Consider the following 15,459-nt stretch of genomic DNA (forward strand, 5'->3'; position numbering starts at 1 on the left):
CCACTCACAGTCACCAGGCCTACTTTGTAGGTAATGGTATTTCTGCTGATACAGTTTCATACAGAAATCCAACATTACTTTTTATCCTCCCACGTTGCTCTTCACAAGACCGCAGAGTAGTCACATAACTTCTTTAAAGGAAAGCCAGACACTATGATGATTATTGACCCCCTTGTCTTGTGTGAGCATCTTTCCGGTCGATGCCTTGACCAGGACTGACTCATCACATTTACATGAGAAATTCACTTGGCCAGTTGAGACATTTCTTCACTTGTCATTTTGATCAGTGGCTCATATTGTACCTCTGCCATCTCACTGGTATCACATAAGATTCTGTGTTGATGCAGTGCAAGATGCAGCTGTTAACACTGAAAATGATGCCAAGGTTTCAGGTTTACAGCCCTATAAACGTCAAAGAATGAAACAAATGTCACGAGCTGATTTTGCTAATTGTTTTTATTGCTCTTACCTAAGCTGCTCCAAGAACTACATGCTAGAAATGAATAAATAACAGAACAACAGGGGCCCTTGTAAACTGCTAGAAAATTGAGGCCGAGCTAGATAGGTTGTTAAATGTGTATTTGTGTTTATTTTGCACGTTTTTCTTTTGAAATGCAAACAGCTGTTGGGGAGGGAGCTGATAATTATTATGATTTTAGCAGGCAAGGAAGGGGAGTTCGATCCTTCCCTCTTCTGCTCTTCTGTCAAAAATCAAAAATTGCTCATTTCAAATTGCTGTTTGTATTGGAAGGAAAACTCCCCCTATGCAGCTAACCAGCAGAGGGAGCTGTTGCGCTGCTCTCTGCTGCACTTCCACCTGCGGTGGTCAGGAAAGGGTACTGCAGTGTAATAATTCAGCGGATGTCAGGTGACACAATGGACCAATAAGGCTTCAGCTGTTCCCTCCATTTTTGGTCCTTAAAAGTTTTGTTTTGCAGAAAAGGTGCAACAACCCAAACTGAAATAAGCCAGGCAGAACAACGTTGTGGTGTAAATATGCAAGCAAATTGGCTGCAAGCTTCAGATACTGTAGCCACAAGGATTTCCTAAGTCTTACCACAAGGCTCAACGAACGTTAATAAATCTATGCCATTTTATCCTCCTTCCAGATTGCGTTCCCCAGGAGCGGACAGGAAAACGTCTCAAATGAGTCCCAAAGTAACAGCGGGTCAGCCAGACTCGTTTCACCTGTTCCCTTTTGCAGAACAAAAGGAAACAAAATACAGTTATAAGAACACAGAATGCAATGATCAGAAACAATTAAAATGCAGGGGAAACTTTTCCTTCTGGCCCAAGGGAGAATGAAACAAGTGCAATAAAAGCAGCAAGACCCTAGGGTTTGTTTAAAGCACTGGTTTGATTATACAAGGGCAAAGAAAATGATCTTTACGTGGTGCCAAAAAGACCACAAAGGAAGTGCCGCGAGGGAGGCTATTCAATCACCTGGGTATTCAATCACCAAGGAGGCGACCTGCCTCACAATTTATGTGAGAGTTTCTAAATATTTAAGGTCCAAGCCTGAACGTCTTCCAGAAATGTGTTCAAACTGTCCTTTACGACTTGGGGATTTAACTAGGAAAAGATAAGGAACTTCTAATTAATTTTGATCAAATAAGAAGGGTATTTTACTGCAGGAGGAGGTTGCCTGCTTCTGTCACCTAATGTAAGACTTTTTTAAAAAAAAAAAAAAAGCTAGGTTATTCAGCTCTGTGTTGTGTTCTTTTATCGCTTCCAAACAGTAAAAAGATTTTAATGCTAAGTCAAGACATGGAATTTACTTTATATCCTCTGCCTGCTCTGTTATCATAATGAAATGAAACACCTGCTGCGTGAACAAAGCAACACAAGGAGAGTTTCTTTTCATTATTTTGTATTAACAGTGGCTGGCATGTCCAGTGCTTTGAAAAGTACCTTTTAGTTAGCCTTTTTACCATCACCTTACAGATTTCAAATGGGCATCCCTACCTGTATCTTTCATGAAAGATGCAATTATTGACTGATAGGTAAAGTTAAAGGGCCCCTTATTTTATTTACCCTTCTGTTGACTCCCACAGCAACAGAAATCAGTTAGGAACATTCATAGTTTTTGCAGCAGCGGATGGCAAACTTGATACAGTTGTGAGCGACGTAGAAGGAAAACAAAATTGAGACACTATTATCTTAGCACTTAAATGATTTCCATTGCCTCTTTTTTCCAACCAAAAAAGTACAGCCATTTTCTCTCTCTGAGATCAAGTGGATCCTTCATGTTAGATCCACAGCACTCACTGTATTTTGTTCTTGGTTTTGTGAAAGATGGATCCTGTAGCCCTTTTAACACACCAAAGTACTTCTTAAACATTCAGAAGGCTCTTAAACTAACTGCTTTAAGAGGGTATAATCTCTGGGGGGAAAGACTGGCCTGAATAGATGGAAATTAGCATTTAGCCTAGTGTTGGGTTCTATTAGGGTTGTTCAATGAAAATTGCTTATTAACGATTACATTTCTTCCAAATTAAAATAATTTTAAGTTGTAACACTTGATGGAAAACAGGTGGTGATTCCCTTCCTGTTCCTGGACATACTTTGTTTAGTTTGTGTATATGAAATACAGTCAAACCTTGGTTGTTGAATGTAATCCGTTCCGGAAGCCCATTCGGCTTCCGAAATGTTCAACAACCAAGGCGCGGCTTCTAATTGGTTGCAAGAATTTCCTGCACTCAGCAGAAGCCGCGTTGGAGGTGTGGCTTCCGAAAAAGTTCAAAAACCAGAGCATTTACTTCTGGGTTTTCAGCGTTTGGGAGCAAAAACATTCCAAAACACAGCCGTTCGAGAACCAAGGTTTGACTGCACTAATGCATGTATCCAGGAAACCTAGTTTTCCTCGAGGCTCTGTTGGCCCTACAGAGGGGCCTGTGAGAAAGCTATTTCACATTGGAAGAGAAAATGGGGCGACTTGTTTTCTGGTTCTCTTGCATCCAGTGAGGAGGGGTTCCTAAGGAGTGGGAATTTTGTTGTCGACTTCAATGGAGTGCGCATTGTTGATATCCCTCTTCCAATATGACCCATCTTCTCATGGTAGAGGACGTACACATTGTTTCCATTGTTAGTTTTGTACGGCAGCCATAACATTGACTTCAACAAATTGGGCCTGCCCTCTTAATCTGAAATATTTTTAAACCATTTCTAAACTCATCTATGTGGGCCTCAAGAGTACATGGTAAGTGTTGAATAGACATAACTTCTCAAGAAGAGTGTGAGAGAGGTGCTTATGAAACACTGGAAGAGCAGACGAGATAAGGAAAATGTGTCCATGGGGAGAGATTTTGGACTCTACTGAGTAAATTATGTTTCATACTTCTAGAGCAGGGAAGGGACCTGTGATCTCTCCAGTTGTTGCTGGACTTCTGCTCTCATCAACGCCAGCCAACATGGCCAGTGGTATAAGCTGGGCCAGTATTTTGCCCATCTTGTTCTAACTGATGATTTCAGGGACCTTTTGTATATGTAACACGTTCTGCCATCCAACTATGGCAAACCCTTTAAGTGTTCCTATTTTCCAGGGACAGTCCCAGATTTACAGATTCTCTCCCAGTTTCTGATTTGATCCCAGAATGTCCTGCTTTTTCTTAGGACGTCCCTATTTCCACTGGAGAAATGCTGGAGGGTATGGAATTATGTGACCCTCGAGCCAAGGACATAACTGTACAACCCTTAGAAGACATCTGAAGGCAGCCCTGCACAGTTTCATTATGTTTTTATGTATGTTGGAAGCTGCCCAGAGTGACTGGGGCAATGCAGTCAGATGGGAGGGGTATAGATAATAATGATAATGTTGTTGAATAGGACGTCCCTATTTTCATAGGAGACATGGAGTGTATTCTGTGCCCCCTCCACTAAATTTGTAGCTGAAAGAATATATTTCAGCATGTTCATCTGCCACCATGAGGGCTACAACTTCTTTCAAAATATGTATAGTGGACACTCGGGTTGCAAACGTAATCCGTGCGGGAGGCATGTTCGCAACCTGCAGCGCTGTGTCTCCGCACACACGGGTTGTGATTCAGCGCATGTGCAATTTAGCACTTCTGCACATGTGTGACCGCCAAAACCCGAAGTAACCAGTTCCGGTACTTCTGGGTTTTGTCAGGTCCGTAACCCCAAAAAAACGCAACCTGAAGCGTCTGTAACCCAAGGTATGACTGTACTAAGATTGGGATTATGGGGTTGCTAACATTCTGCAAAGCGATGACAGTCCGTTGTCCACCAGTTGGTTGCAAATACCCTTCTACAAAAGGATTTGCTTAGATGCATAGTAATAGAGTTTCCAAAGGCAAGTTTTGGATTTTCTATAAAATTATGGAGTTCTGTCTCTATAGTCTAGCAAACAAAAACAAAAAAAGGAAAGAAAGATAGTGATTGAAATATTTTGATTGGAAGAAGAGAAGTCAGCTCATTATCACATTGCTTCACCCTCTGCTTGGGAAGAAGGGAGTTTGAAGCTGAAGAATGCTCATATGATCATATGCTTTTGATTTGTTCAGTGTCTGGGAAAACGGAATTTAAAGCAGAAGCCCAAGTCTCTTACGGCAACTGGGGGCCCCTATCCTCTTTAATCCTGCCTGCCAAATAGACTATTACTAGTGTTTCAGGATTGATACGGAACTTTTATCTCTATTTCCTATCCATGGCATGAAGCTGCTATAAATCTTATTGTAAGAGTGACTCCAGCCAGATAATAGAAACTTAATGGCTTCTCTCTGTAAATGTGCTGCCTCAAGGAATTTCTTACAAGGCATACTAATCCACACTTGAGTTCCTTGCATTGAGATCATCTTGCGTAGACGATTAGCTCAAGGCTGCCAGGTTTTCCTTGAATAATCCGCTAAAGATTCTGAGCATTGTCTGGAACAAAGCTCTGGATATTCAGTCAGATTTAAAGAGGACCTGTCCTATGAGTAATTCTGCTACAGATTACTGCAATGCATCGTATGCGGGACTGTGTGTGTGTATGATCCAGAAACTTCAGCTGGTACAAAATGTGGTTTCTAGATTAGTAACTTGGGCAAGGCAATATGAACACATTGTAATAATACTTTATCACCTCTGCAGCTTCTTGGTCTGTTTCCAGGAGTAATTCAAAGTTACGGTCCTATTCACTGCAGTTTTTCTAGAAAAAGAGGTGCCAGAACTCACCACGAACCCCTCCCTTGTTCTCTTATAGCGGCAATGGTGCCCACCTGAGAGGTGCCAGAACTGGGAAAAGGCCTGGTTTTGACCTTTAAAGTCTTTCACAGTTTGGGTCCTTGATATCTGAAGGTTTCCATCGCTCCACATTTTATTTGTTCGTTTGTTTTCTTGTATTTATATCCTTCCTTCTACCATGGATCCCAAGGGGTGTGTACATCCAGACCCAGACATGCTACGCTTCACCAAGGTAGTAACTTCATGTACCTTCGGATCACACCAGAGACCATACTTACCTGAACTCTGAGAGAGATACGATAGGGGGCTATAATATGAAGGCCTTCTCAGTAGTTGCCCTTTGGTTGCGGAATGACTTAACAAATCCCTGGAGCAGTTTTGTAACTGTGTGTGTGTGTGTGTGTGTGTGTGTGTGTTTAATAAGGTGCAGAATAAATATTTGAATGGGTGCTTTTTAAAAAGGAAAACGGTTTCTTGAAGTACAAGAGAAGAGAAGATAAACAAAGCATGCAGTTCATTGATATATACATGTCATTGTTTTTGAAACAGAAGGAAACAATTCGTCCCGTTGGAGAAAACTCTTGGTTTTAATTTTGCATCTAAATGTACCCTGCGTTGAAGCCACAACTTCATGAGGTTTTGGATCATTTGTTTTCAGGGCACAATGATGCAGAAAAAAGATTGAACTATAGCAAAGGAGGCTAGCTATTCTCTGTTATCTTAGTTGAAAACAAGAGCTCCTAGCCATCTCCCAAAGACATGTTTCTTAGCTTATTTGTGCCCTGTATTGTTTTATGTGTGGCTTTTCACTCCCAAACAATTACTGCTGCTTCCTGTTATCGGGCGAGTGTTTCTTCACTGATGTCCTGAGTGATTGGGGCTGTGAGGATACTTTCTACGTAGGGAAGAGACATATGGTTAACAGAACTAAAATTTTCACCACGAGGCTGGAAAGTCACTGAGTACAGATAACATAATAGCCCCACTACTGAGTTCCACCTCATAATCCATACTGACTTTTGGAAAATTTCTGGCTGTGATTGATGCCTTTCTCCTAGCTCAAGATTAATTTAGTGACGTTAACTTGACATCACTTGAAACTTATTTATTATGGGCCAGGAGATCAAAGCCCATTAATCTAAGTTTAAAACATCCCATTCTTGTCCTAGAAACCAGAGCCTCTTGTATGGTCTAGAGGCAAATCCACATATGAGCTTCTAGTTATCCCTGTGATCCCTGTGACGCAGGTGGCGCTGTGGTCTAAACCACTAAGCCTCTTGGGCTTGCTGATCAGAAGGTCGGCCGTTCGAATTCTCCCAATGGGGTGAGCTCCCGTTGCTCTGTCCCAGCTCCTGCCAACCTAGCAGTTCGAAAGCACACCAGTACAAGTAGATAGATACCGCTGTGGCAGGAAGGTAAACGGTGTTTCTATGCGCTCTGGCACTTGTCACGGTGCCCTGTTGCACCAGAAGCGGTTTAGTCATGCTGGCCACATGGCCTTGAATGTGGACAGGCACCGGCTCTCGGCCTTAAAGCCTTTGACTGGACTTAACCGTCCAGGGGTGATTTACCTTTACCTTTTTTAAATCTCTGTGTGTGTATGTATGTATGTATGTATGTATGCATGCATCATGCTTTTCCCTGGTAGAGGTTGGCTGTAATGTATGGAAGGAACTAAGAGGGCTTCCCTTCCAGGTTCTAACTAAGCCCAAATATATTTTAGCTTCAGAAATGAAATTGCATCAGGTGTCATTTTCTGGACCCCAAACTGGAGGTAGCCAACAAACACTGCTGAACCTTTGATTCCAAGTCTGCCATATAGAACATCAAGGACGATATGGCTTCTACATGGACTTCGAGTTCAGTTATACTAAATCTGAACACTGAAATCCCATGAGAAGCTGTTGGACGTACCTTTAGCGCAACATGTTGAGTACAAGCAACTGGTTCCATGTACAGTGGTACCTCAGGTTAAGAACTTAATTCATTCTGGAGGTCCGTTCTTAACCTGAAACTGTTCTTAACCTGAAGCATCACTTTAGCTAATGGGGCCTCCCACTGCTGCTGCGCCGCCGGAGCACGATTTCTGTTCTCATCCTGAAGCAAAGTTCTTAACCCAAGGTACTATTTCTGGGTTAGCGGAGTCTGTAACCTGAAGCATATGTAACCTGAGGTACCACTGTATTGATCTAGAAGGCCTTCAGGAGTCTTCTGGTAAGAATAATATAATTCTACCCTCTCAAGGTGAAGAACAAAAGCAAATTTCATTTTTTTAAAAAAGGATGTGTGTGATTTTAATAGCTCAATGGGGATGGACCTAGAAACTCATGTGGAACTGCATTTAGTGCACACTTAGTTTTTAAGGAAATCTCTGGAATCCTTCATGGCTCATCCATACCATCTAATTTTTGAGTAGTTTTTAGACACCCAGCAGCCACCTGCACGACTTAAGGCCTTCTCCACCAAAACAGTCATGCCAATTCCCCTTTTTAATTATCACCGCGACCGCATGATTATTCTTGGTCAAGGCACTTCCTTACAGACTTGGAGTATGCTTATCTGTGGTAACAATCCACTCACCAATTTACCAACCCCACCCTGAAAAGCGGGGGGTGGGGGTGGAGAGGAGGCCATTGTGAATTATAAACTACAAAAAGTAAACATGTATTTTTAGCAGCTTTAATTTACAGTCCTGGTTTTAAAGGAGGGGAATGTGTGTTTTTTTCGACAGAAGCTAAATGCTAGGTTGGCAACTTTTAGGTTATTCTGAGAAGGCCGAATGTGGTTGCAGGATATTTTGTAAAGATCCAAACACAAGGGTATGCTGGGAAATGGTGCGCTATTTCTTCCCTCTTGAAAATAGGTGTAAATAAACAGTAGAAGTCAAGAGAAAAACTAGGAAGGGGTACCTGTGTGTGTGTATGAGAAAGAGAGGGAGAGAGATCAAAGTTGGTAATACTGTAATAATGCACTTTCTGCAGAATATTATTTGCAGTGCACATAAATCTAGGGTCAAAATTGGGTAAATATTAGGCATTCATGTAGAGGCATTTGACACCTGCACAGTCCACGCTTTCTATTGATAAGAAGTACTTTTTGCACCTGCCCTCTCTGTGGCGTAAAGAGGGTTTACTGTTTTGCATACCAGTGGAAATCTTTTCTAAGTAGGACACAGCCCTAAGACTTAGAAGAGCTATGTGCGTCATTACCTGTCCCGATGGACATGAGTGATGGATGCAGGCACACCTTAATACCGGCCTGCTTACCTGAAGAGAAACAGCAGGGATGCAAGAGCTTGAGTGGTGCAGTAGCTATTAAGTCATCTTTCCTCCCACTGCAATAGCTGAGCAAATAATTAGAGTAAGGAGAGAAACAGTAGGCTATAATATTTCATTTCATTTCACTTTTAATTTGTATACCGCCTTCCTATCTTACAAAACACAAGGCGGTTTACCTCAACAACATGCACACGCATTATAATCCAAAACAAAGTCATAATAGAACATAACTTTAAAATGGAATGACTTAGATCAATTAAAGTAATGTTCAATAATCTAGTATATAATAAAATCTAGTACAGTGGTACCTTGGGTTAAGTACTTAATTTGTTCCAGAGGTCCATTCTTAACCTGAAACTGTTCTTAACCTGAAGCACCACTTTAGCTAATGGGGCCTTCTGCCACGCCGCTGCCGCACGATTTCTATTATCATCCTGAAGCAAAGTTCTTAACCTGAGGTACTATTTCTAGGTTAGCGAAGTCTGTAACCTGAAGCGTCTGTAACCTGAAGCACCTGTAACCCGAAGTACCACTGTACAATCTAGAACACAATAAAATGAACTCTCAAACCATCAGTGAATAATAAACTAAAATTCACTCTTAAGAATTACAATAAATAATTACTAAACTATTATCAGTAAAAGTTAACTGCAAGTCACAAATGCATAAAATACCACAATAGATACAAAACCATGTAAAAGGATCGAATTAATATGTAGCCTGTTGGACTATTTCTGTGAAAGCTTGCTGAACATGGGCTAGTCACACACCCTCAGCCACATGTCCCTCACAAGGTTGCTAGGAGGATGAAAGGGGGAAACTCCTCTGAAGTTCTTGAAAGCAGGGTGATATAAAAATCTAGTTGTGTACTTGAAAGACAGGGATTTTACCAGTTCAGAAATCTGTTACAGTGCACTTATTTTTTTTTATTTTTGGAGCTGACTGAAGGCTGAAGGGCCAGCCCATTAACTCTTCATCAGGAATCAAGGCACAGGGAAAGGTCTTTTTTATTTTATTGTGCTCCTTCCCTGTGAATAAAAACAGAAGCATTGGGCAAGTTCTCCATTTACACACCTCCAGGGCTCATTCAGATGTACCTGTGTCTTGGCACATGGCCGTGAGTGTCACGAACTGGCAGGATGACAGGAAGAGGGAAGAGGATCCCAGCAAGGAGTGTAGACAGGACTGGGACACACTGGGGCAAGCAGCAGATGGGGAAGGAAGTACTCGCAGGGTGATGGGGGATGGCGAGGGCATGGAGGTCAGTGCACATGAACCACGGCAGCAGGAACCATCACCAGAGCCAGAGGGGTCTCCACAAACACTGAGGCTCTGAGGCAGGCATAGGCAAACTCGGCCCTCCAGAAGTTTTGGGACTACAACTCCCATGATCCCTAGCTAACAGGACCGGTGGTCAGGGATGATGGGAATTGTAGTCCCAAAACTTATGGAGGGCCAAGTTTGCCTATGCCTGCTCTGAGGCGTAAGGAGCAGCAGGAGTGGCGCTCTAGGAGGCTGAGGCAGGCAAGGGCCCCCAGCTCAGGCCAGGTGGGGCTCGCTAGCTCTGGGAGGAAGTGTGTGATTCTTCAGCTGGAGTAGGCTCAGCACAGGTGAGGGTCACCTGCCTCGTCAAGCCCAGATGCTGCAGTCAGCAGGCAAAGCACAAAGGGGAAGCAGAGATGAAGTGCTGTGTCTGCTCAACTGGTCATGTTGATGGACCTTTGCTTGGATGTTCCTGGACCTCTACGGGACTCTGCTCTGGGTTTGACTCTGGACTGTGTTTTCTGACCTTTGGACTTACCCCGAACTGTGTTTCCTGTCAGTGGAACTTGGGACTTGACATACTGCCTTGCTGACAGGTAGGCCCCAGGGGTTCAGGACATTGGGAGTAACCAAGAGGGTAATTTGGTTGTGATTTGAGGAGGAAGGGGTGGGGTTAATGGTAGGCATTGAGGCACAGAATGGATGGGCAGAGTGCCAATCCCCTGCCCTGACGTCCCTACATGCCACTAGCTGCACCAGATACCCAAAGCCAGCCTAATCCTCTGTTCTCAAAGCACTTTGCTGCTCTGTGCACTGTGCTATCTAGGACACTGCTTGAATTGGTGCCCACTCCAGTTCCCCCAAGCCAAAACCGTGGAGAGGGAGGAAAATCCCTATGACTCCTCCACCCAAATCCACATTAAAGACTCCTAGCACAAAAGCCTCTTGTCCAGGGGCACCTCTCTCATGTCTTACTTAGTTGCCAACACGAAAGGATGTAAATTGATTCTTGTTTTACCAACCTCCTTGTCCTTGCTGCAGAACCACCACGGCTATCATTCTGAAATTTGGCAGTGTTCACCGCCTGCAAATGTTAACCAGTTTTGCTCCAAATAAAATAAAAGTAATTGACATTTCCTTGGGGGCGGGGTGTCAAAATGTAAAACTGTCTAACACAACTTTCGCTCGGTGTTTGTCTGCAATTTGGCTGGCTTCATCCAATCTGAAGGGGCAGTATGCATGAGATTATATCAATTTCCGTCAAAAGTGGGAGGAGGGGAGTTAGTTTGCTTTGACTCCCCACTTTAATGGTTTCATTTTTCATGAAGTGAATTTGAATCCTGCCCTTGACTTGACTCAAACATATTACAGTGCGCTTCAAATTAAGGTGGGCAGCTTCCTAAATCTGGATTCAAACAATATTGTGACTAGTGTACAGAAGGGTAGAGTTTTGCCAGCTTCCTGCTGCTGTGGTCGACAGTTCAAATCCACACAACGGGGTGAGCTCCCGTTGCTCTGCCCCAGCTTCTGCCAACCTAGCTGTTCAAAAGCACACTAGTGCAAGTCAGGAAAAAGGTATCGCTGTGGGAGGAAGGTAAACAGGGTTTCTGTGCACTCTGGTTTCCGTCACGGTGTCCCGTTGTACCATAAGCCGATTAGTCATGCTGGCCACATGACCCAGAAAGCTGTCTGTGGACAAACGCCAGCTCCCTCGGCCTACAAAGTGAGATGAGCTCCACACCTCATAGTCGCCTTTGACTGGACTTAACCGTCCAGGGGTCTTACCTTTTTTCTTTACCTGTGCACGTAAGCACAGGATTGTTTTGTTCAGGCATAACACATTGTCGTTTTTCAGCCTTTTTTGCGATAGCTGAATCTTCTTTAACTGTTGGGTGGGGATTCTACTCAGTCAGTAGAGTAGACTCTTATCTCGGGGTCGTGGGTTCAAGTGCCACATTGGGCAAAACATTTCTGCTTTGCAGGAGGCTGGACCACATGCTCCTTGTGGTCCCTTCCAACTCCACAATTCGATGATTCTGTGGTTATGCAGCAAAAAGTATTGCTGGCAGAAAATTGTAATGTGGTCTGTGAGAGCATATAGATGGCAGAGATGCTTAAAATTAGACAAAAGGCAGCTTTAAAAAAATACACGGACTCACATTCTTCATTTGCTAACTGGAGTAAGTGGAACTGCAGTTAATACATTTAATGATGCTGTCAAGCTGTTATCCAAATGGTAAGATTCCTTGCTGCGCAGTTGAGGCCTATGACATCTTATTGTGAGCAGTGAACCCTATTGTACTAGCATGAATTTCCTGAGTTTTCCCTGTACAGTATGTAGTTTGCTAGCCTTGCAGAAGCGCAAGGCTTTGGTTTCGGGATCCAGAAGTCTGGAATACATCATTTTTGTTTAGCATTTCTTGCACTGGAGCTGATTAATCATTCTTTGAACTAGATTGTTCCCATAGCCACACGCTGCTTATAATTAATTTTCACATAACTGATCGAAATGCTGTTTAATGCAAACTTGTGCGATACTTAGCAAGCCTTTGGGTGGAATTTTGCTATACAAACCATTTCTCTTCTGGAATGCTTCAAACACTAGGAAATATTTATATATGTAAATGTTTTATTGCGAAGGGTGTCTGACATGGGAAGATGGATTTAGAAAAATTTCCTCTATATGCATAGATATTTTTTTTAAATTGGTGAATATCCATGTACAGTTGTTGATTCTCTTGTAACTGTGCAAGATTTTCTTTTAACCATTGTAGTGGTGGTTTGGTGGTCATTCCTCTGGCAAATATTTATGGTTGAGATAACTGGCAGTGCAATTTGCTACCATGTGCCACACACTGGTTGCTCCTACAAGTGCTCCACTTGTGTGCTATGAAACACTACTGCTTTGTGGACGATAACAGTATATCTTAATCAGAAATGTTCATATTCTAGAAGCAAACTCGAATTCTTTAAATGTCGCATATTTAAAAAGCTTTTAAAAAAATATTAGGTGAAACAAATCAGTGCTGATGATGCTTCTGGCAATTTAGTATTAAGTTATCCCATCAGTGTTGAGAATTTTCTACGAACTTTAGAAGGGGATGTGGCTGCTGATGCATACTGGAGAGAACATAGTCCCTTGGACTTCACATCCATCAAAAGATATTACACCATGATGGTCGTCCTAACAGGACTCATGTCATCAGAATCTCCAGTAACACATAGCACTTTTCAGCACTATTTAAAAGATTATTTGGTCAAAGCACATTGTGACCATCTGGAAGAAGACCTCTTGTGATTTCCCTCTTGCGCAAGGTGACCAGATAATGAACATACATAGTGGCACGTCCAAAATTAGGTTTGAACTACACATCTGCCCTTGGCCCAACTACCAAGTATGGCCATACTTTTGAAATTAGGAACAACATATGTACAGTGTTAGGTGAATCCCTTTGAGAAGAACATATTGCTGGCAGCTGTGTTATTACTGAGGCACGGAAACATTAAAAGCTACTATATTTGGATCACTCCTTTTTTAAAAAAAGTATGCATGGTTTTTTTTTAATCTTAAGGCAATTTTTAATCCATATGAGGTAAAATTGATATCTCCTCAGCATCTGTAGTTGGGCGTACAGTGGCCTTTTTTGTTCACACAAGGGAGGTTGTGTGTGGTTTATTTTCCCCACAGAGGAATTTGAATTTGATATCCCGCTTTATCACTACCCCAAGGAGTCTCAAAGCAGTTCACAATCTCCTTTCCCTTCCTCCCCCACAATAAACACTCTGTGAGGTGAATGAGGCTGAGAGACTTCAGAGATGTGTGACTGGCCCAAGGTCACCCAGCAGCTGCAGGTGGAGGAGCGGAGACACGAACCCAGTTCACCAGATTACAAGTCCACCGCTCTTAACTGCTACACCACACTCTCTCTCTTGGAGAGAGCTTGGAGACATGACCGTGTGAAGAAACTAGTGTGAGCTAGCCCCTTACAGGGACAGCAGCAGTCCTTTCCACGATAGCAAGTGCCCTTTTTTAAAAATTCTCCACAGAAATAGAAACTAAGCAGCAGGACAAAACTGATTATTGCATGGTTGGGCAGAGTGGCTGCAGTGAAGATGACTGAGTGAATATGGACTGAAAAGAAAACTCTTCAGCATCAGCAAAAAAACCAAAACCAACCCTGGTGAATGGTTTTATCAAGTCTCAGTTGAGGAAATCAACCCGCTATAGCAGGTATGGCCAAACTCGGCCCTCCAGATGTTTTTGGCCTACAACTCCCATGATCCCTAGCTAGCAGGACCAGTGGTCAGGGATGATAGGAACTGTAGTCTCAAAACATCTGGAGGGCCGAGGTTGAGGAAGCCTGGTTTAGGAATGCTGACTCTCTCATGCCAACTTGAACAGCTAATACCATCATCACCCAGATGTGGATTGGGTGTCCATTGAATTAGGTAAAGAGGGACAACCTTACAGAACGTTTCCTTTTTGTAAAAGTAACACTGGGGGAGATAGGAAACACATTTATGCAGGCAGCCTTAAAAATTGGGAGGAAATGCGTGCACATTTTGGCACCACAAAAGTTGCTGCTTTGACCCATTCTGGACCACCTGCAATTTAAGGTATACTGACAAATAGGCTCAGTGGAGAGATTGGGAGGCCAGGGGCTTACTTACACAGCATTTTGGATTTATTTTAAAATGGTTGCTTGCTTGACAGGGAGCAAATGAAGGCGAGGTGTGAACTAACTGGCTACAGCTGGTGCAGATCCAGACATTTAGTCAGGCAAGGAAGAAGCCCTGCAATGTCTAACGCTCTTTGAATGCCTTTCACAGGATAGGCCATCAAGGCTATCATGGCATAATAACATGATTCACTTGTCTTAATATAAAACAGATTCAACATTTCTTCCCTTAAAAAATACCCAAAGGGCTTCATTTTTCATAATTTGGAGCATCTCTGGAGCTAAAATGAGAGGAATTAAAGGAACATTTTGTATTTTATGCAATCAGCAAGTATATATCTTAATGCATCAACCAACAGTCTGAGAGGCAATACTAAGAAGCACCGTGCTATTTTATTGATATAGATATAGTGTAATACTTTACGGAACACCATCTTATTGCTTATCTACACCTTTTTATCAGCGTTCCTAACTACAGATGATGCAGGATTTGGTTGGATTCACATTTTAATATGAACCTCATCTGCGCTTCCCAAAATACTGTATGACCTGAAACTTGGCTATCCTCCTTTGGATTTTGCTGCACTTTGAATTTTGCAGTGCAGTCCAGCAACAGCAAAATGTGTGCAGAAAGGTGTATATTAGGGGGAAGTGTATATAAGAATGCATATGATAATGAATATAGCATACAAACATGCATTGTACCATTAAAAATTTTCACTAAAATTTTGATAAATTTTCATGAGGGCTAAGGGAAAAAAATCACAAATTGATGCAGAAATGTGAAAAATTTAAGACGGGGGAACGGGGACTAGAAACCAAAATAAACCAAAACTGACAGATTGTCTATCATTATTCCTAACCCTACACTTGCATTCTACATACATGAAAAGAATGACCTTTCCAAATGCATGCAATTTCCAGGGAAAGAAAGTGAAAGGAGGGGCATTTTTATGTGGTCTGTATTCTGCAAATAAATAAACAAACACACAACATATTTCCATAGTGTGCTGCTTATTGCCTAGCTGCAATTTGCATGGTCTTCATTGGGACCA

Source organism: Podarcis filfolensis (genome assembly GCF_964270895.1).
Source record: "Podarcis filfolensis genome assembly, chromosome: 6".
In the NCBI taxonomy this organism is placed as follows: Eukaryota; Metazoa; Chordata; class Lepidosauria; order Squamata; family Lacertidae; genus Podarcis; species Podarcis filfolensis.